At 41.6% G+C, this 23,828-nt stretch overlaps 1 pseudogene; it reads left to right on the top strand.

Annotated features, from left to right (window-relative positions):
* The first annotated feature begins 20,048 nt into the window (after positions 1–20,048).
* LOC130039420 (transcription initiation factor TFIID subunit 11-like) lies at positions 20,049–20,685 on the top strand (annotated as a pseudogene).
* Positions 20,686–23,828: the final 3,143 nt, after the last annotated feature.

Below are 23,828 nucleotides of genomic sequence, written 5' to 3'. Positions count from 1 at the left end.
GGCTCATGTTTCCCTCTCAAAATGTACACCAGAATTGCAAAACTACTGGTCAACTTTCAGTGTCATATTACTTGTATCACTTGTCATCCTGTTGCTCATCGGTTTGCTCAAGTGGGCGCCAGTAATGTCTTCATTTGTCCCTGTTACGTGCTACTGTAGACCAATGGCGTCTGCTCGCTCCTGGAACATGAAGAGCATCAAACCATTCATTCAGGGTCTTGACGAAGAAGTCCAACAATCTCGTAGGTGGGCAGTCACGTGTTCTTTTGACATCCTGTGGAATCCAGTCAGTAACGGCTCTAGTCCAGTGGTCGTCTCCAAATCGTATTACGTGTCCAACCCTTCTGATTTTTGACACATTGGCAAACAAGGCAGCGTCCCTGATCCTTGATTGTTGATGGAGGTTGGAACTCCGGATTCCGCCTGTCACTTGAGTGAAGCGTAATACTCTTCGATTCCTCTTTGGGAGACCCAAATAGCGTTCTCATCCAGTTTTCATAGGGCCCAGGTCTCTGAGGTGTATGTTAGTGCAGAAAGAATGGTGGAGTTGAAAAGATATGCTCGGAGCTGGAGATTCTTTGTCCTCTTAACAACTTCTCTGACTCTCTTGAAGGCATTACACGCATCTCTCTTCCTCCTGCGCAGCTCTGGTGCCAAGTCGTTCTTCATGTTGAGTTCTCGACCCAGGTACACATAACTGCTGCATTCGGAGATTTTTGTTCCATTGAGGGTAAATGGAATGTCAGGAACTAGTTCGTTTCTCATGAACGTTGTCTTCATGAGATTCAGCTGTAGTCCGACCTTTCCACACTCACGGTCGAAGTTGGCCAGCATTTGTGCTGCTTGGCTAATGTTTGGTGTTATTAGAATGATGTCATCAGAGAAGCAGAGGTGGTGTAGTTGCTGACCATCTATCTTCACTCCCATTCCTTCCCATTCCAGTCGTCGTATGACATTCTTGAGGAAAAAAAGGGCTGCAAAGTTGAGAACTTCCAGAATGACCACTAACTGGGAACTCTTTGGCACTATTGCTGCAATATGGGAAGATGCCGTCGTTGACAACATCGACATACGATGGACTGGTTCAGCACCTCCATGACTGTACAAGGTATGCCAAAGGTGAGAAAGCCACAAAAAGATGTCTATCTTCGGAAACTTTTGAGCTCATTCACCAACCTGGTTTGGCGCTAGCCTCAGGCAATCACAAGCTAACATCTGAGCTTGCAAAGCTGTGCAGAGAAGTGAAGGAGGACCTCAAAGAGAGAAGAGTAGGAGCTAGAGCGATAGCAAAGCGGGTAGGGTGTTTGCCTTGCATGCGGCCGCAACCAGGGTTCAATTCCCAGCACCCCATATGGTCCCCTGAGCACTGCCAGGAGTAATTCCTGAGTGCGGAGCCAGGAGCAACCCCTGTGCAATGCCGTGTGACCCAAAAAGAAAAAAAGTTTAAAAAAAAAGAGAGAGAGAAGAGCAGTAGTGTTGGCCGATGTGGAAGAAGCCAGGAAAAGTATTCACAACATCCACCTGTTCTTCGCCAACTGTAGGACCAAGATGACTGCCCTCTGACATCCTGATTGATCTATCACATCTTCCAGAAGGGCAATGCAGAAGGTTATCCACGACTTCTACTTCAATCTCTTCGATAGGATAGCCACGTTCACCTGCCCACATAACAAATTCTGCAGGATGGATATGTTGTTCCCAGTGTTCTCCCTTCCGAAATCCGACACATCATTTCATCGGTAAAGAAGTGTACAGAACCAGGTCCAGACAAGGTCAGACCTGAACACCTGAAGAATCTGCTGCCAGTACTCATCAATACACTGGCTCAGCTCTTCACACGCTACCTGTCTGAATGCAAGGTTCCGTCCCAATGGAAAACCAGCAGAACGGTCCTGTTTTACAAGAAGGGAGATATCCACGACATTGGCAACTATCACCTGATCTGCCTGTTGTCCATCATCTACAATCTGTTCATTCGAGTCATCCTGAATAGGATTGGCAGAACACTATACGAAGAACAACCATGCAAACAAGCTGGGTTCCAAACAAGAGTCAGCACGATCGACAGTATCCATGGTGACAAAGCTCATTGAGGTTTTGAGAGAGTTTAAGATGCCACTCTGTCTAACGTTCATTGATATAAAGAAGGCCTTTGATTCTGTCAAGACTGAAGCGGTCATCGAAGCCCTAGCCAAACAGGGCATTCAAACTCAGTACATCAGGATCCTCCGCAAGCTGTATTACGGATTCGCCACCAGGATCTCACCATTCTACAAGGAAGTGATCATTGACGTAGAGAGGTATTTGGCAGGGTGATACCATTTCACCGAAACTCTTCAGTGCTACCCCTCAGTGTCATAAAAAAAAAAAAACAAAATCCAAGGAAAAACAAATAGGAATCTAGCCTACTAGAGGAGACTAAAGATACATGTAATGTGTGATCTTTGATTAGAAACTGGATTTAAATATAGCTGTAAGGGACATTCTCACCAAAGTTGAGAAAATTTAAATATGAATTAGACAACAGTGTCATACCAATGTTGAATTTTGCAGCATGGCAATCACATTGTGGTTATATCAGAGAATGTTTTTATGTTTAAAGATACATATTGATATAATAGAATTCAAGTGTTATCTCTGCCAGAAACTCTCAAATGATTTGGAAAAAGAAGAAACTAGAAAAGAAAAGAAGCAAAGAGAAAAAGTAAAAAAATTAATATATGGTGAACTAGAAAGAGGTGTAGAGTTCCAATTACCAAGTTCCAATGTATAGTGGAACTTGGTAAAGTGTATGCACGTATTCATCTACTTATTTTTGCAACTTTTCTGAAGGTTTGAAATTTTACATAACGATAATTTAAAAAAGTAAACCAGACATGGTATTGAAAATGGATCATTGAAGTAATTTTCTTCAGTCAGTAAAGACTTTGCACATATTTCTTTTCTTTCTAAAGCGTTTGGGGGAGATGCCTAGAAGAGAGCCCAATAAACTTTAGACTTAAGGGATGATAAAAAGTCTTCCCCACAGAGCTAATTTTTAGTCTGTTAAATGATCGCTGCTGACTCATTTGCTTGTGGTCTCTGGATTTTGTAGTTTAGTCCTGTGATTATCGTTGTTTTGGTAATTAACAACTTCTTGCATAATCAGAGCTGGATTTTGTGAGTCTCTTTTCTCTATCCCAGGGGGCAATTATAACTCATCCCTAGGAGGATCATGCGTGTAAGCACCAAGGAGTGAGAAAGAATAGTATTCTTTTCTTTAATTTTATCCTTTTTATTATAATAGCTAGTAGAATCTGTCATAATAAATAGTTTGAGAGGAAATTAAAGTCTTAAGATGCAATGCGTGTTTCTGTTATACTTTATTTTCCAACCTAAAACATGCTCTCTAAACTATGCATATTCATTGACAACCATTGAGATGTAGATTCTAAAATAGAAAATTCTATTCAGAATTGTATAAATATACACACTACATTTTCTTTTTTTTTTTTTTTTTTGCCTTTTGGGTCACACCCAGCGATGCTCAGAGGTCACTTCTGGCTCCGCACTCAGGAATTACACCTGCCGGTGCTTGGGGGGACCCTATGGGATGCCAGGGATCGAACCCGGGTCGGCCGTGTGCAAGGCAAACGCCCTACCCGCTGTGCTATCGCTACATTGGCCCCTACATTTTCCTTTTTGAGGGAGAAAATATTTTAAAACTTACCATTAAAAATATAATTTTTTAAAAATGAAATGTCATTTTCTTTCCTTTTGTCTAAGTAAGCAGATTTAATTTTTTAATGCTAACATTATCAAATTTCTGCAATACTAATAATGTTAGTAGAAAAAGAGCTGGATCACCCAAATTTCTTGATGAAAACTTCATTGTAAGCACATTTTTGGGGTGCTGGAAGGTATAAGTCTCCATGAATGCATCTTGTTTCTAGGTGACTTCTACTTAAGAATAATACTGAAATTAAGATGTAAAAGCCTGGCTAATGGGTGTACTTTTAATATTTTTAGTCTGTTTCTGTCTCTTTAGTTAGCTTTGAGAAAATACAAACCTCTTAGAAGGTCTATTATTTAGATCAGTGTATTGTATCTTTCCAGCAAAACCCCTAGCATACTTGAATGTGAGAATCAAGGAATCCACATTAAATTGGTATGAAATATTTGTGAAAAAATTTAATCAAAAGTCTTACAGACTTTAATTGAGTTGAATTAACATGTACATACTTTGGGATGTGGGGACCGAATAGTTGGAATACCAGAGTTGCCAAAATTTCAACATATTTTTTACGGTTTGCGTTTATTATATTAAATTTTTTTTTTGAAATTACAAGTTTCTAGATAAGTTTCATTTAGAATAAAATTGTATAAAAACCTTGAGTACATCCTTGACCCAGATTTACCAGTTGTTAATATTTTGTAATGCTTGCTCTATCACTTTAATCAATTTATCTTTTACTCTCTGTTCACATATATAAATATTTCTGTCACTTTAAGATTCCAGGGTAGACAGCTGTAGAAAGCAAATCATTTCACAACGCTTTTTCAGCATGTCTGATTTGGGGGGGTAAACTCTAAATAATAATGGTGCATCTTTTATCGAAACAATGAATTTAGTCAAAGTAGATAGAGTGTTAACTAGAATTCATCTGCCTCACAGGCATTGGGAGGGGTTGGGGATGGGGGTTTATTGGGGTTCTTCGTGGTGAAAAATAAGTATTGGTAAAGGGAAATGTGTTTGATATTTACATGACCGAGACCTAAACCTGAAAGCTTTGTAACTTTTCCCACAGTTATTCAATAAATAAATAGATTATTTAAAAAAAAGATTCCAGGGTAGAGTATTCCCTATATGTAATATTAAATATATATGCCTATATATAATATATAATTAATCTATATATAATACATTCTATTGTCCAATCTTTAGATCTCTGTTTAGTAGAGTATCTCTCAATTTAGGTTTGTATATGTTTCCATCCTTGGTTTCAGGTTGTGCATATTTGTCCAAAGCATTATGTATTGTTTTTCTTTTCTCTGTTTTTGTTGATATGTTCTTAGTACATGAGATAAGGGAGTCAATTCAGTCCCATTACTGATGATTTTAAAATGTGTTATTAGGTTAAAGAAACCTCTATTTGTATCCATAGTAGAAATACCAATTTTTCTATTTAATACATTAATGTTGAAATGCTATTTAATATACAACAAGGGGAGTAGCAGAGATGGAAAGTAGTGTGAAGTTAAGAAACTGGTACAAAAACAGTAAAGGCAATTCTACTATTTCCAAAAAAGTTTAGAAATATTATTATAGGTTGGCTCTTGTACACATAATGTTAGTAAAGCTTTGTGTTTGTCTCACATTGAACTGTATTATATGATTATTTGTCCTGAGAGTTTTTATCAATAAGCTTAATTTTATGTCTAGTCTTACCCTTGTTAAGATACTCTGAAGATAATGTATAGTTTGTATCAATTGTAATTATATTTAATAGGTTTATTTTATATATTTAATTTGGGTAACATTTGTGTTTTTTCAATAAGTAATTGAATGTCTCTTTTTAATGTCTACCTGAGAAATCTTGAAGGCCTAAGAAAACATGACATTAGCCATAGACACACAGAACATCTTAAAAAGAATGGACGGAATTGTATAATTGAAACCCAAGCCCAAAAATTTGTAAGTCTAAAACTGTACCTCATGGTGTCTCACTAATAAAAATTTTTTAAAAATTACAGCTGAAAATTAAAAAAAAAGAATGGATGGAGAAAAATGCTTCTATATGTCAGTGTTGAAAACTTTTTATTCCCTAAATGATCTCACACAAGTCAGGCAACCATCCAAAGATGGTAAGCAATTATTAGTAATAGCAAGAAGCATCTCTGTGGGCCCAGGCAACCCACAGCCCACACTGCACATCATTAGGGCGCCCCTGATGTATTTCTTTGAGGTTTCTTTTCCCTGACCACATAAAAGTGTGAAGCAGAATACAGCGATTTAAAAAGATAGACACAGTCAATGTATTGACCCCTGAAATTAACTGTCTGCAAAACTGGCGGCTTCTTGTTTCTGGAAACCCTTCTTAACCATTCTGTCTCCTAATTTCTGTCTGGTTGAAATTGCATTTCAATAGGTTCTGACTATGTTGGAGTGTAGAGTAGGAAAACTGCCCCCATGGATAATGAGATTGGAATATTAAACTTTTCTTTGTTTCAGGATCTCAAATCAGCAACATTTTGAAATAGCAATACATATTATCATCCCCTCCACACATAAAAATGACAATATATAGAGTTCTTGAATTAAAATCCATTTTTCACTTTTACCAGACCATTGATCCCCTTTTCTTCTTAAAACATGAGAAAGATAATGCAAAACATCCACAATCCTTTAAAGGAATTATCCGAGAAGTGAGTTGGGAATTTAAGTAGAATTGTGCCCCATTTTATCTCGTCTGTGGTAATGCAATAATTGTTTTAGAGGGTTTTTTATTTTTTTTTTTAATTTAGGCCCTGTGATTCACCAAACTGTCAACAAAATTTTAGATATACAACGGTCCACTGCCAATCACATCACCCACGTGAGCCTCCCTCCACAAATGTCCCCAGGTTCCCTCCCGTCCAGCACACCCCCATAGTAGACACATTTTAAAGTTTAACTATTGTAATTTGGCTGCCTGTATTCCTTCTCATGCTTTTCATGTGACTCCCTCCTGCAATGGTAGGTGACTCAAACCTCTGACTTTTCCTCCTGCTACACCTCTCCTCAGCTTCTTCCCTAGGAGTATTTTCTGCTTTTAAAGATTTATGTGATAAGTTTTGGGCCCACTTGGGCAATCCAGAATAATCAGTCAATTTTAACTCCATAATCACATCTGCAAAGTTGCACAAGTCCCAAGGAATGGGGTGGGACATCTTTGTGAGGTCTTTTTTTTTTTTTTCTGGACTACCACCAGTCAGTAAAAACAAACCAGACTAGATTGAAGATTCATCATAAATTTTGAATTTTGAAACACAGATGAAGGCAGTTTTCTTGAAGTTGTACATAGCACCTAGGGTAAAGCATGGTATTTGGTGCACTTTTCCTATTTAGCAGGTGAAAACAGGTGTTTGGGGACTTGGAGAGGAACAACGAAGTCTAACAAACATGGATTAGTTAATCAAGGACTTCAAGGTAAAGATAAAGATGAACTTCCCAGATCACAACCTTCTGGGAAAGATCTACAAGCCTCTTGGTTCCTTTGCTGATCTCCACAAGAGCAAAACAGCATCAGTAAGTCTGTGAACGTAGGCAAGTGAAAAAAAACGAGGTTAGATAGTCTCTAGTTACTTCCACTTGCTAGTTTTTGATTGAAATGTTAAAAGATTTAACATGACATTAATAGCTATAAATTTTCATGATCATTTTAGTTCAGGTGAATATAACAGCCAGTTAGCATTTACTGGACTGGTCTTATAAATAAGGTCACAAGAAGATCTTCACTGAAGAGAAGAAAATAACTCAAAGGTTTTTTTTTCTAAAAAAAAAAACGTAAAGAAAAACGTAAAGAAAGATCTGTTAAAAATAAGTTTTTCACAGGCTAGGGAGATAGCTCAATGGGTGGAGTACATAGTTTGCATGTGGAAGGCCAGGCTTGAATCCTTGGCATCACATGGTTCCCAGTGCCCCTCCCCCAATCCCCCTCCCACCCTGCTCCCTGGAATGATCTCCTATCACCCAGCTTTGAATAACCCCTGAGCACTTCTAGGTGTTACCTAAAAACAGAGGTGGGGGGCAGAGGGAGAGGGAGTGGGAGAGGGGGAAAGATCTTCTGGAAGGAGGGAAATTGGGGGCACTGGTGATGGGAAATGTATACTGGTGAAGGGACAGGTGTTGGACTTTGTATGGCTGACACTTAATCATGGACAACTTTATAACTGTTTATCTCCTGGTGGTTTAATTAGAAAATTTTAAAAAATATTATAGGGCCAAAAGAAATAATACAGGGGTTAAGGTGCTTGCCTTGCTTGTAGCAGAACATGGTTCAAGCCCTGGCATCATATATGGTTTCCTAACACTCTCATGAGTGATCCTTGAGCACAGAAGATAAGGCCCAAGCACTGCCCAGCGTGGTTCAAAATTCAGGGAAAAAAATTCTAAACTTTGTAATCAGCTGAAGGCTATAAGATCCTTTTAAATATTTAAAATTGTTTTGCAGTGCCAGAGATTAAACTAAGAACTTCTACATTTAGATTTCTTTTATATGCTAAAGTTATTGACAGAAAACCTAGGTTAAAGTCATAAGTAAAAGCAGTAGATTGCTGTAAGGGACAGGCCCAAAAATGGACCACCACCAGAATTAATTTAGCTTAGCTTAATAGGAACCTGCATTGCAAAATAACTTGTTTTTCAAGGAACAGGTCTAGATAAGCTTTTTCAGATCCGCTTTATAGGAGCCTGCACTGCAAAATAGCTGGTTTTTCTGCCCCTGAGCAAGGAATTCAGATACAGGTACTCGAAGGGTGGGGGTCAGACCAGATAACCGGATGTCTCTCATAAGACCCATGTTGCAAGACCCAGGACTGCCTTAAAAACCTGTCAGTTCCTAAGCACCGGCGCAAAATGCTGATCTTTAAACTATAGGCTAAGAAGTGATGTACCCTTAATTGGATTGGTTAAGAAAGCATATGTTGTTACAAATCTATTGGCTATGAAATGTGCGGGCTTTGCTGTAACGGCCAGTGAAGGCCTATATAAGATCCCCTTTGAAGAAGTTCGGGGTCTTGCCTCACCTAACTGACCTGCGTGTCTGTGTAGGCGGCTTGACCCTGGCTAGCCAGTCTTACAATAAACCTTGCTTGCTGTTTGCAGTCTCTGGAGTTTCTTTGTCGTTAAAGGGAGATCACGATCCGCGCCCTAACAATTGCCAAATAAAACACATACAAGAGCTAATAGTTTATTTTATTTAAAATTCTTTTTTGGTGAATCAAGAAAGTTTTTATTGAAATTTTTTTTATTTTATTGAAATTGTTTGGAAAGATTTTGAGAGAGAGAGAGAGAGAGAGAAGTACATGTTTCGTGTCAGAACACAGACTCCAGAATGAAAACAGACAAGCAAAGAAACAGAGACAAGTGAGGGAGGTAAATAAATGTTCAGGGGAGAACATGGGCTTGAAGAGCAAGCCAAGCACTTTTATTTAATACATATTTAATACCATGTAAGAACATATATGAAAACATATATCAGAATGGCAACAGTGACTATCTCTGAATGGTAAGAGTCTAGGCATTTAATTTTTTTCTTTGTGATTTTCTTTGAGTTCTTAAAATTTTTTACCTTGGGCATATGTTACTTCCATAATTAGGTAGAACTATATAAAAATCAGGCAGCAAAATAAAAAAATCAAACTCATGATGAAAAGAGTGTGAGAGGGGAACCATTAAAAAATATAATTCTTCATGCTCTCATATCTTCAGTGTATTGGATATTTTTCTCACTCTTTTCCTTTATTTATTTTGGTTTTTGATCCCTGCCTAGCGTTGCTCAAGGGTTATATCTAGCTCTGTATTCAGGAATTACTTCTGTCAGTCATCAGGGATGCAAAAGATCTAACCCAATGCAACTCATGCAAGGCAAACACCCTCCCCACTGCACCATCACTCCGACCACTATTTTTCTCATTCTTCTCTGCCGTGCACCTTTTGAACTGCTTCCCATATCTAGGGATTTCCCTGACTCAAATTCTCACTTCCTCAAGGTAGAAGACAATGGCTTATTTTCCCATCTTGCCTTGCAGCTAAGGCACACACCTTTGATCTAGACTCATTTTGAAGAGAAACAGAAAAAGAAGTGAAACTACTCTTCAGAAGCCAGTGACTTCCTTCTTCAGAAACTGAAATCCAAATGGGCTTGGTGGTACAGGGCTGTCAGGTCCCCAGATAGCAGTCCTGAAATATGGTTTGGATCTTGTCAAGCCTCCATGCTGGAGTCTTCAGGGTTTCTTTGTCTCTATTTTTATGAGTCTGTGAGTTGCTTAATACCCTTTCATAAGTTCCATTTCTACTTAAGCTACCTAGAATGAGTTTTGCTCACACCAAAGAACTCAGAATGTTACAAATTGAGTTGTTTTCCTCTCTGTGAATATGTTGAAATTCTAACAATCCAATCAATACTTGAGTTTGTGACATATGACCTTTAAAGAGGTAATTCAGTTAACATGACTCATTAAGATAGATGCTTAGAATTCCTATAAAAAGAGGAAGAGACACCAGGGGTACAAAAGAAAGACCAAGTGAGAACACAGAGATAAAGTAGAGCCATCTGCAAGTCAAGGGATCGATCTCAAAAGAAGCCAATTCTGCAGATCCCTGATTTTGGACTCTCTATATATAAACACACATTTCTGGTTTTTTGTTTTGTTTTGTTTTTTGTTTTTTGAACCACACCCAGCAGTGCTCAAGGCTAATTCCTGACTCTGGGCTCGGGGATCATTGTTGGCTCTTGGCACTGTTTAGGGGTTCAAACCCTGGGTCAGCTATGTGCAAGTCAAGCACCCAATCCACTGCTCTAACTTTTAAGCCCCCAAATTCCTGTTGTTGAAATCATCCAGTTTGAGGTATTTTATTATGACACCCCAAGCAAATATATACACTAAAAAACAAAGACCAATTTATAAATGAAAATACCCCAATCTACACTTCAATTCAATTCATGCTTTCACATTGGCAATAGCAGGGGTCACAGAGACTAAAGCTGGATTGGGTAAGGCTATGAAAAACCATAGTCAGAGGTCAATGGAAATATGGGGTTGACTGGCTAGTGCCAGGAAACATGAAATTCAGAAGCCAGAGAGCAATAAAAGCACATGCAGACAATCTTTGGTCAAAAAACCAAAGGAGTCTGCAAGAGAAAGAAGGCAAGAGGGGCTGGAGAGATAGTACAGTGGGTAAGGCTCTTGCCTTGGACACAGGTCACCTGAATTTGATTCCCAGCACCCCATAAGGTATACCTGGAGCACTGCCAGGAGTGATTCCAGAGTGCAGAGTCAGGAGTAAGTTCTGAGCATGGCCCCCAAATCAAAACAAAGCAAACCAACAAAAAGCCCAAAACCAAAAAAAAAAACACAACAACAGAAAGAGACAAAATGCAAGATACCTGTTCAAAGGTCAGTGTGATGGCTCTCAGTGAAGACAAGAGTGGCTGGTAGGCAAGTAACAAAAAAAGATATCAACTACACAGAAAATTAATTTAGAGACAAACTTGTTTTCCTTTTGTTTTAAATAGCAGATATTGTTTTTTTGGTTATACGAAAATTATAAACTTATTGTAGAATATTCGAAAATATAGGGGAAGATGTATATGTACATATAAATAAACCTCATCAACAAGTCCCATATATAAAGAGAAGCACTATTCAAATTTCCTTCTAGTCAGTTTTCTATATATTGTAGATTCCAAAACATTCAACATTGAAATCAAATAAATTATGACTGAGGCCAGAGCATTAATACAGCAGGTAAGGCACTTGCCTTGTATGTGGCCTAACTTGGTTTGATCTCTGGCACCTCATATAGTTCCCCGATTACTTCCAGGAGTGATCTTTGAGTACAGAGCCAGGGGTAATCCTTGAGCACTGATGGATGTGGCAAAAAAAAAAAAAATCATGACTTGCTTGTATGATGCAGTGCATTCCTATTGTACAATTGTTTATTTAACAATAATTAAGAGAATTGTGATAGAACAACCCATTCTGAGTGTTCAAGTACTCATATTTTCCCCCATGTTATTAAACACCATGGTTTACAAAGTTGTTTATGATGATTTGTTACAGGTATTCCATATTCCAAACACGAGTTCTAACACCACTGTTACCTGTTCTTCATCATTATCTCCACTTTTCCAACCACCCCTCAGCCTTCCTTCATAGCAGACTCACAATAATTTATTTTATATTACTTGTCACCACTAAATGGCTAATGAAATGATAAAAATATTTTTGCAGAAGAAAATTTGTGAAAATTGTTGTATTTCACCATGAAGGCATTGTCTTTGTCAAAGGTTTACTAAACTGTTCTTGAAAGTTAAGCCTCCTGTGTTAATGTTTCTGTTAATGAAGATTGGTTGACTTCCATGTTACATCCTATCTAATCCTCTATGATACTACTCAGATGTCACTGTTGCAGAATTTGAAGATGTCACATTTGCTAACACATGCTCCAGAAAATCCATAATATTTAACTGGCAGTCCATGTTGGCAGCTTTGGGGCATAAGCATAGCTTCAAGGGCTTCTGGAAGTATAAGGGTCTGAGTGTTCTAATATGAGCCTCAGGCTTGTCTGCTCAGGATGGCAAACAGAAGGGGAATATGGCTCAACAAATTGGGGGGGGGGGGGTACTTGAGCCTGAAAATAAGAATAGGTCCTATAAACTAAATAAATATGCATCAACTTCATTTAAGAAGTCTTGTTATTTATTCACTGCCTGCATTTGGAAAAAAACAAGTCTCAAATTTTAGAAATCAATAATTAGATTTATAAAACAATCTTAGGCACGGGAGCCTTGTGGACAGCAGGTTTGAGCCAGGGGTGGGGGCAGCAGGGACCTCATGGGAAGGGGGGCGTCCCGCTTCGTCCTTCACGCCCTACCGAGGTCACCAGTTGCCCCCCACGAGTGGCTCTCCGGCACGGCCACGGCCCCAGAGGCACAAGGACTTAACACAGAAAACCAGCCGTTTGGAGCAGAAAAGCGATTGAACTATGTGTTAAACCACACCATCATGCCTGCCCAGAGGGGAAAGGGTGTTGCTCCATTCGCCCTCTCCTCTCTGGAAAGAAAGATGGCGGCCGCCAGGGAACCTATTGGACAGCAGGTTTGAGCCGGGGGTCAGGGGCCGCAGGGGCCTCAGGGGAAGGGGGGCGTTTTGGTCCATCCTTCACGCCCTACCGAGGTCACCAGTTGCCCCCCACGAGCGGCTCTCCGGCACGGCCACGGCCCCAGAAGCACAAGGACTTAGCGCAGAAAACCAGCCGTTTGGAGCAGAAAAGCGATTGGACTATGTGTTAAACCGCGCCAGCATGCCTGCCCGGAGGGGAAAGGGTGTTGCCCCACTCGACCTCTCCTCTCTGGAAAGAAAGATGGCGGCCGCGTGGGAGCCTTGTGGACAGCAGGTTTGAGCCGGGGGTGGGGGCGGCAGGGACCTCATGGGAAGGGGGCGTCCCGCTCCGTCCTTTACGCCCTACCGAGGTCACCAGTTGCCCCCCACGAGTGGCTCTCCGGCACGGCCACGACTCCAGAGCACAGAAACCAATCTCTTAACTATCTAACTTTTAATAGAAATACTTCCAGGGATTAATAAGTAAAATAGCAGAAATCCAAAACCACGCGGCTGCGATAGCATCATTTAATTCTTAAAACCAAGCTGTAGAAAGCAAATCATTTCACAACGCTTTTTCAGCATGTCTGATTGGGGGGGGGTCATAAACTCTAAATAATAATGGTGCATCTTTTATCGAAACAATGAATCTAGTCAAAGTAGATAGAGTGTTAACTAGAACTCATCTGCCTCACAGGAAGGGTGGGAGGTGGGGTTCTATTGGGGTTCGTGGTAAAAAATAAGTATTGGTAAAGGGAAATGTGTTTGATAGTTACATGACTGAGACCTAAACCTGAAAGCTCTATAAGTTTTCCCATAGTGATTCAATAAATAAATAAATTATTTAAAAAAATTAAAAAAATAAAAAACAATCTTATATGGGGTCAAAGCAATACTACAGTGGGTAGGACATTTTCCTTGTATGCAGCCTACCTGCGTTTGATCGCTGGCACCCCATATGATCCCCTGAGTCCTCCAGGAGTGATCTCTGAGCATAACAGAGCCAGGAGTAAGCTCTCAGAATTGCCAGGTGTGACCCAAAAAACAAAAAGCAAAACAAAACAAATTTTGTTAGATTGTATCATGACATGTTGAGTTTAGAAATTCAGCAGTAACTCTGCCTCCAGCTTTCTTAAGCTTTGAGCTAAAATAGCCTGAACATTTTCAGAAAATTACTACAAATAACTTGCAAACCATTTGAATCTGCCCCCCCCCCCTCATTTTTGCCATCAAATTGGTCATTTTCTGAGCAGCAAAGAGGAGAAAAGGAAAAAAATATATTGGCAGCAACCAACGCTGCCCTGAGATCAACAATGCTTTTAAAATCCAGGGCTATTTGGTAGGAGAGATGAGACATTGCAGCCTTATATAACAGTTAACTAGCGTTTACAAACCCTAGGGGAGTGTGCTTTCGTTGATTTTCATTTCTGTTTTGAGCACAGAGTTATAATTCTTCATTGTGCCAGGACAGTAAGGAAAACTGGTAACTTCACTAGCCAAATCTAGATTTGCACCCCCAAACAAACATTTTATTTTATTTTATTTTTATTTATTTATTTATTTTTATTAGTGAAACACCAAGAGGTACAGTTGTAAGGTAAAGGTAAAGGTAAAGGCCCTCCCGTTGATCGTCGATTTGCTCGAGCGGGCCCAGTAACGTCTCCATTGGAGACTTTGTTGTTACTGTGTCTGGCATATCGAATACTCTCGGTAGCTTGCCGGGCTCTCCGAGAGGGGTGGAGGAATCGAACTCGGGTCGGCCATGTTGGCCGCTTGTAAGGCGAACGCCCTACCCGCTGTGCTATCGCTCCAGCCAAGACTTACAAATTTTTGTGTTTGGGTTTTAGTTGTACAATGATCGAGTACCCATCCCTCCACCAGTGCCCATTCTCTACCACCACTAATTCCAGTATTCCTCTCACCCCCCTCATCCTCCAACCCACCCTGCCTCTGTGGCAGGGCACTCCCTTTTGTTCTCTCTCTCCTTTTGGGTGCTGTGGTTTGCAAAAGAGGCATTGAGTGGCAATCATGTTCGGTCTAGAGTCTACTTTCAGCATGTATCTCCCATCCTGGGAGGATCCTCCCAACACCCTTTATTTGGTGCTCCCTTCTCTATCTGAGCTGCCTTTACCCCCTAGAGTGTGCGGCTGGACTCCAAGCCATGGAGTAAACCTCCTGGTATTTATCTCGGCTATTCTTGAGTGTTAGTCTCCTATTTTGTTACTTTATGCTCCCCAGATGAATGCAATCTTTCTGTGTCTGTCCCTTTCTTTCTGACTCATTTGGCTTAGCATGATACTTTCCACGTAGTACCACTTGTATGTAAATTTCATGACTTCATCCTTTCTGACAACTACATAGTACTCCATTGTGTAGATGCACCAAAGTTCCTTTAACCAGTCATCTGTTCTCGGGCACTCAGGTTTTTTCCATATTCTAGCTATTGTAAACAGTGCTGCAATGAACAGACAAATGCAGATGTCGCTTCAACTATACTTTTTTGCCTTTGAGGGATATATACCCAGGAGTGGTACTGCTGTGTCAAATGGGAGCTCAATTTCTAGTTTTTTGAGAATTGTCCATACTGTTTTCCAAAAGGGTTGAGTCAGTCGGCATTTCTCCACTTTGATCACATTCAATATTTTGACACCAGACCCACCATTATTATTTAAGATTTTACCCCAACACTCAGATCTGCTGAAAAGGCAATAGTAGACAATTTGTTTACTATTGCTGGTTATGAATAACATATGATGTTGTGTGGCTGCAGTAGTGGCCATGCGATTTTGAAATTCCAAAATTTTAACAATTAAATCTGGAGGGATTTCTGCCATAACCTGCTGGGTTCCGAGATTTGTTCCTGAGTCTCTTGGATCATGGCCGTTAAGCAGCTTGATCAGGAGCCAGAAAGGCCGTTCGTGGGTGGTGACTCGGGGTCTTGTTGGGATGGGGAGAATAGGGTCAGCTCCACCCCAATCCCATGAGACCCCGCGTGTCCCATCACTGAGGGCCCACACCTGACTATCCGATGGCCTCTGGAGGATGGTGGCCACTGAGCCGCCTAGGGGCAGCAGGCGGAGGGACAAGCACCCTTTCCCCCCTGGAATGGCCAGGCGACAGTAACCTATTGTGGGGTCTGGATGCATTTCTGCCAAAAGCCACTGGGCTCCGAGATTTGTTTCTGAGTCTCTGGGATCATGGCCGTTAAGCAGCTTGATCGGGAGCCAGAGAGGCCCTTTGTGGGCGGCGACTCAGGGTCTCATTGGGACAGGGAGGAAAGGGCCAGCTCCATCACTATCTTGTGAGGCCCCATGTGTCTCATCACTGCTGGCCCAAAGCTGACTGTCCAATGGCCTCTGGCAGATGGTGGCCACCAAGCCGCCAAGGGAGAGCAGGCGGAGGGACAGCACCCTTTCCCCCCTTGGGTGGCCCGGTAGTTTCAATATATTTTAGAAGGTGGTTGTAACTCTCTACATTTGGGTCTGAATGGGAGCCTTTTTGTTTGGTATGGTTTTGGAACCACACTAAATTGGGATCAGTATTTACTTCCCACCACCACCCCCCCCCCCCCCCCCCCCGCAGAATCTCCTGCCCCAGAGCCAGGCTGTCTTCACCGGGGCCCCCTTGGAGGGGTGCAAGTTGAGTTTCCCTCCCTGCCCCAAGCAGAGCCCCGGCAACCAAAAACCTCCAAAACCCAGCCGCAGCCATGCTCAAGGCCACTCTCTACATGCTCAGACAAACGAGCCTCACCCATGAAGGAATCAACAGAGGAACCCCGGTATTCAGGACCCGGGGCTGAGATCTTCAAGCCTGCTAAGATCAGAACTTGGCCTCCTTCACCCAGATCCCCCATTTTCTAGTAGCGTGGCAGCCACACCCACAAACTGTCCCTGGCACCATGTAATGTCATCAACGGCCAAGACTCAGAGACTATAAAACAAATTTCCCGGAAGAGAGTGAAATAACTTTTCCTGGAGGCCACCCCAAAAGCCTCCATCCCTCTTGGAGAGCCCAGTAAGCTATTGAGAGTATTCCACCCATATGGCAGAGCCTGGCAAGCTACCCATGGCGTACACAATATGCCAAAAACAGTAACAATGACGGTCCTCATTCCTCTGACCCTGAAAGAGCTCCCAATACACCATCAGGCTACACTAGCATGCGACAGGAATGAATGGAGACATTACTGGCGTGCACCTAAGCAAACAGATGAACAACAGGATGACAGTGATACAGTGATACAGTAATTTACTCCCCCATCAAACTGGCTCAAACTCAGTCCTTCTGTACCTAGACAGTTAAGCATCCTTTCTGGGCCTTGGTGAGAGTCTTTTTGATTTCGACTTCAGACTAAGTAATCACTAGTCTGAGGTGTATGTTTAATTAGGATATGATAGACATTAAGACATCATTATATCATTTTACTCCTTTTTGTTTGGGGGCCACATCCAGGAGTTATTCCTAGTTCTGTTCTCGGGAGTGACTACTGGTGGTGATCAGGAGCACCATATGTGGTGCCAGAAATTGAATTTGAGTCGGCTCATGTAAGGCAAGCCTCTTAAACCCTGTGCTAATCTCCTTGGTTTCTTTAAAAAATCATTTTAAACTGGCATTTATTTCATTCATATTGCTGTGCAATCCAAAGTACCATCCATCTCCAAAGCATTTGCATCATTCCAATGGAAACTGTAGACTTATTATACTTATTATCTACCAACTCTCCCATCCACCCTCCCTCTAGTTTTTGGAGACCACCATACTATTTTCTGTCTCTATAAATTTAACTGCTTTATATACTTCACACAAGTGGACTCATGTGCTATTTGCTCTTTTATACTTAGCTTCTTTTAATTGGTAAATGTTTTTAAAGATGTGTTCACATTGTATTATGTACCAGTGTTTCAGTCTTCAAGGCTGAATATTCTACTGATTGTATAATACTGTATAGTACTGTTCTCCCGTTGTTCATCGATTTGCTCGAGCGGGCACCAGTGACGTCTCATTTTGAGACTCGTTACTGTTTTTGGCATATCGAATACGTCACGGTTAGCTTGCCAGGCTTTGTCATGCAGGCACGATAACTCTCGGTAGCTTGCCGGGCTCTCCTAGAGGGGCAGAGGAGCCTACTGATTGTATCTGCATATTTTGTTTAACCATTTATCATTTTTTCTTTGTTTGCTTTGGGCCACACATGGTAGCGTTCATGGGTTATTCTTGGTTTTGTGTTCAGATGTAATCTCTGGTAGTGTTTTGGGGGATCATATGCAGTGACAGGAATAGAACTTGAGTCAGCCTCATGCAAGGCAAGCACGTTAACTATCCATGTACTATCTATCCATGTTTCATTTGTCATTTGATTGGTTTTTGTTTGGGATGCTCAGGGGTTACTCCTGGATCTGTGCTCATATATTACTCCTGGTGGGTTTAGTATGGCTGGGATAGAACCAGGGTTGACCGCATGCAAGACAAGTGCCCTACCCACTGTAATATCTCTCCAGTCCACTTCCAACTTTTGAGTTCTGTGAACAATACTGTTTTATTGAGGATAGGGGGGAGGACATATGGTGATGCTCAGAGGTTACTCCTGGCTCTACATTCAGAAATTATTCCTAGAATTGTTGGGAGACCATAAGGGGCCTCAGGAATCAAACCCCAATTGGCCATGTGCAAGCCAAGCACTTTACCCACTGCACTATCATTTGTTTGTATGTTTATGGACATACTCAGCAGTGTTCAGGGCTTGCTCTTGTCTCTGAGCTCACGGATCACTCCTGGAGGGCTCTGAAGATCATATGGGGTATCAAGGACTGATCTGGGTTTGGCTGTCTGCAAGAAATGCCCTATCTGATGTACTATCTCTCTGGTCCCGTGAATAATGCCGTTATGGTATATATGGGCTGGAGCGATAGCACAGCGGGTAGGGCGTCTGCCTTGCACGCAGCCAACATGGCCAACCCGAGTTCGATTCCTCCGCCCCTCTCGGAGATCCTGGCAAGCTACCGAGAGTATTCGATATGCCAGACACAGTAACAACAAAGTCTCCAATGGAGACGTTACTGGGCCCGCTCGAGCAAATCGATGATCAACGGGGGGGCCTTTAAATTTTTAAATTAAATTTAAATGGTATATAAATATAGGTGTACAAAATTTTCTTTCAAGTATATACCAGCAGTGGAATTGTTGAATATAATGACAATCCTGTTTATTTTGGGGGGAACTGCCATATTCTATTCCACAGTGGTTGTATTATTTTATTTTCCCACTAGCAGTATGCAAGGGTTCCAGTGTCTTCACATGTGTTTTATAGCATACACATTTGCATCACCAAAGCACCATTGTTATTGACATAAGAAGATCCAAAAGGAGAGAGAGAACAAAATGGAATGCCCTACCACAGAGGCAGGGTTGGATGGAGGGACTGGGGGGTGGGTGGGATACTGGGATTGTGGTGGTGGGAAATGGGCACTGGTGGAGGGATGGGTATTTGATCATTGTGTAATTGAAACCCAAGCACAAAAATTTGTAAGTCTACAACTGTACCTCATGGTGTTTCACTAATAAAAATTTAAAAAAAGAGAAGATTTTAAAAAATTATCCACCCCTGAAACCCCATGTTCCTTTTAGCATTATTTGCAATACCTAAGACATGAAAACAATCTAAGTGGCCATAATTAGATAATTAGATAAAACCACCAAGTTTATCTGGGAGGGATAAAGGGTGGGTGGGAGGGGCCTTTGGAACAGTGATAGAGGCAATCAGGCACTCTGGTGGTGGGAGTGGTGTTGGATAATATGTGCATAAAACTATCATTAACAATATTATAAATTACAACACCTCAATAAAAATGGGAGAAAAAAGAAATTGTGGTATATATAGATTCATAATGTTCAGGGAGTCCTGCCATCTGTGATGACATGGGTAGATCTTGAAAACATGCCAAGTGAAATAAGCCAGACAATACAAATATAAAATAATCATACTTATATGTGAAATCTTAAACACACACACACACACACACACACACGCGCGCGCGCAAAACTCAGAGGTCCGGAGAACATATTGGTGGCACCAGAAGCCAGTGATGGGAGAACATGTGGGTGTGGGAGAAATGGGTGAAAAGAATCAAACGATATTTTTATAACGTTATAAAAATATGCAGGGATGTGATTGCTGTGGGTTGTCCCCTCTTCCTCTCTCAGCAATGGAAAGGAAGTGCAAATCTCCTGCGACAAAGGGCGAAGACACAGGGGAATCCGGTGAGGCTGCTGCTGCTGACACGGACAGAATTCCGGAGACTGTGATTCACAAGTTGTGGCACAGGAAGGCAAACTCAAGAGTCAGGATGTCTCAGATTTAACAGCAGTTGAGAGGGAATCATTATTTATGCCTGTGGCCAAATATTGGAAATAGGAAGGAAGGAAGGATCTATGGAGGGAAAGAAGGAAGGCAGAAAGGCAGGAAAGAGAAGCAGAAAGTTGATAAAGACAATGAAGATAACATCCAAAAGATGCTAGTCCTGTTTTTGTTGTTGTTGTTATTGTTGTTGTTTTGCTTTTTTAGGAACAGCTGAACCACTATGAAATGTATCACCCAGTGGTCAGATTTCCCGAAGGCAACCATTAAAAGGCTGATTCAGTCCATCACCAGCACCTCTGTGTCTCAGAATGTTGTGATTGTGAAGGTTTTCAGTGCAGAGGTAACTGAAGAAAAGCACTGGATATGTGTGAGAAGTGGGGAGTAATGGCACTCCTGCAACCCAAAGACATGCTGGAGGCTGTTGTGAGGTTAAAGTCAGAAGGCAGATCCCCAACTTAAAATACAAAATAATCATCTTTTAGACAAAGCCTAGAAAGGCCTGAAGGAAGGAGTTCGGTTCCAGGCTTCCTATTGGAAGTTTTAATACTACAACCCTCCAAGAAATTCCACCATGTTTTAATGCCTCTCAAAACTTGGATATTTACCAGCACATCTAGAAGACATGCAGCTTGTTTGATATTTGGATATAATAAATGTTGAAAACTTTTGGGCATTTTGAGGTCTATTTCTTGACTTGATTGAAGAACAGTGCAAGGGCTTTAAAATCATCAGAAGACAAGAGAGAAAAAACATTGCCAAGAAAGCATTGACAGTTTCACTATGAAACTTGAAGTTCCCATGACTTGGGTTTCTTATGTCTGGTTTGAGGTAGGATCAACCACTAGAAACTTCTGACTTGTGATACTCAACCATGAAAAATACAGTGGTAGCACTCAGCAGTGAAGAAACCCGGTGAGAATTCTCCGGGCCCCATACTGAGCTGATATCACCGGGGTGCCCAGATAGAGCAGGTGCAGTCTCCCCGCTTTCACCAGATGGAATCCCAGCAACCATAAGCTTCTACAAGCATGGCCCCAGTATGTGGCTACCAGGACGATTCCTCCTGTGCGAACTTTCCTGATATAAAAGTGAGCAATAGAAAATAGATGATCTAGTATCTGCCCCTAGAAGGTAGGCTTGAATGGTGGTGGGAATATCCAAGCAAAATGCCCAAAACTATAGGAAGAGTATCTGAACAATTGTCTGCCGTAGAGGCAGGGTAAGGACTGAGATGGAAATGGAGGGGATAACGAGATATTGGTGGTGGAATGTTTGCACTGGAGGAGGGGTGGGTGATTGATCATTGTATCGATGAATATCAAACATGAAAGCTTTGTAACTGTGTCTCATGGTGGCTCAATAAAAAATTTAAAAAAAAAAAAGAAAAATACACTGGTAGCAGGAGTAGTAGAATAGTTTATCCCAGTAAGATTTTAAGTTTCCTCCTGTGTATTTTGGTAAGTGATAATTAAATTCTTTTCTAACTCGCAAATAATAATAATAATAATGAAGATTTGTGGTTATATGATGTGTAGTATGGGGACTATAACAATACTGCATCATGTAGTTTAAAGTTGCTGAGTGCAGGGACACGTGCATCAGAGAACCTGGGAAGATGGGACTGAGAAGGGAAGCTGAGAGAACAAAGGTGCACGTGCCTGAGAGATCCTGGGGCCTCCATGACATACATCTCTTCCATGTAATAAACTGCTGCTAAGACCAACCAGCCTGGCCCCCGTTTCCTTCCTTCTCCTGACCATTGCCATCGACCTCCGTGGAGTGGGGAAATGGCCTGAGACTACCGAACGCGGGCAGCGGGAGAGATACGGCTGCTGCCGTTTCCCTGACCGCCAGCCTTTTTATTTTTTGTGTGTTTACACAACTGGCGTCCCTGGGCCGGCACGAGCCTCCAACCGGTGCACAACTAAAGGTAAGAACAGCGTTCGATAGACCCCCACCCTAGAAAAGTTTAGTGGGAGAACTAAGATTTTGTGGTGCAGTGATTTATAATACTAGTCATACTCCCCCACTAAGATGGGACAAAAACAGAGTCGCGTGAATTCCTCTAAAAATTCTTCACACCAAACTGATCGTGACCATTTTTTTATTGAATTGATTAAGAATTTTGCAAAGAGAACTGGACATCGTGTTTCTCGGGACCAACTCCGGTCCTGCCTAAAAACTGTTTATTAAATTTCATCCTTGGTTTCCAGATAAGGGTACTTTGGAGCCTAAGGTTTGGGAAAAGATTAAGGGTAATGTCTTCAAGGAATTTAAGGAAGGGGCTCAAATCCCTAAACAATTCTGAGTAACTTGGGAAATTGTCTACTCCATTCTTAAGGCTTTGGAAGATACCTCTGAGGAGGAGGATGTTAGATATACTATGGGAGACTTTCCTCAGGAGTTAAACAGAGAGAATTTTAAGATTAAGGATGAAATGAAGAAAGTTCCTACTACTGAGAGAGCCTTACCCTCGGCTCCTCCCATACCCAAGCCTAGAAAGAAGCCTGATGCTCAATGCTTGACTGCTCCTGAACCCAAGCCCCGAAAGCAGCTCAAGGCATTTACAGTACAAACACGTTCTCAGAGCAAAAATCTCTCTGCTACTGATGAATTAACGTCCCTACTGATATCAAGCCAGAGAGACCCCCAACTCCTCTGTACAACTCCACTTCTAGTGCGTCAGAGGAAAGTGATGCATATGATGAGCCAGCTACCACTTCCTCAGATTCTGAGTCTGAGAGCCGCTTGCTACAGGAGACTTCTCACAGGAGCCGCCATTCCTCAGCCAAGAGGCCTCCAGGCCGCTCGGGACACGCTCCCGATAGAAGTTTACAGCTGAAACCTCTCGACCGTAAGTGGTCAATCCCACCCAGACCCCACGAGCTCCATCTCTTTTTTCCCATCCAGTTGGAGGAGAATCAGTCTCCATCTTATGAAGGGTTAAGAATGGATTCACTCAGTAATTTCAAAAAGGCCTGTGCCTTGTATGGACCTACATCTCCGTACTGTAAGGAGTATCTTACAAGCTGGAGTAAAAAGGCTCACTGGGTACCTCAAGATTTTCATGTGGTTGCTAAGATGTACTTAAGTCCTTCTCAGTACATCCAGTGGAGGATGTGGTTCAGTGATGAGGCCAAGGCAAAACTTCAGAGCCTAGGCCATGCTGGATGGAAATTTTCAGGAATTAAATTGACTTATGAGATGTTAATAGGTGAAGGGAAATGGCACGACCCTAAGAAGCAAGTCACCTTGCCTCGTGCTGCTTTTGCTCATGTCTGTGATGCCGCCCTGTGGGCCTGGGAGAGGATTGATGCAGATGCTGAATTCAAGGGAAGCTATACAAAGATTATTCAGGGTGCCTCAGAACCATATGCAGATTTCATAGGGAGGTTGATGGAAGCCATTGAAAGACAGGTTAAGGGTAAGGAAACCCAAGAAATTTTGTCCAAACAATTGGCTTTTGAAAATGCTAATGAGGATTGCCAGGCCATCCTGCGTTCCATTAAGGAGAAGGAGGACATAATGGGGTACTTGAAGGCATGTCGGAATGTTGGTTCTATCAAACATCAGGCATGTATTAATGCTATCGAGGCCTATGCCATACAGAGGCGTATTCAGGCCA

Source organism: Sorex fumeus, unplaced genomic scaffold, assembly GCF_029834395.1.
Source record: "Sorex fumeus unplaced genomic scaffold, SorFum_2.1 ptg000086l, whole genome shotgun sequence".
In the NCBI taxonomy this organism is placed as follows: domain Eukaryota; kingdom Metazoa; phylum Chordata; class Mammalia; order Eulipotyphla; family Soricidae; genus Sorex; species Sorex fumeus.
Note: the sequence above shows the minus strand (reverse complement) of the source record. Positions and strands in the feature narration are given on the sequence as shown.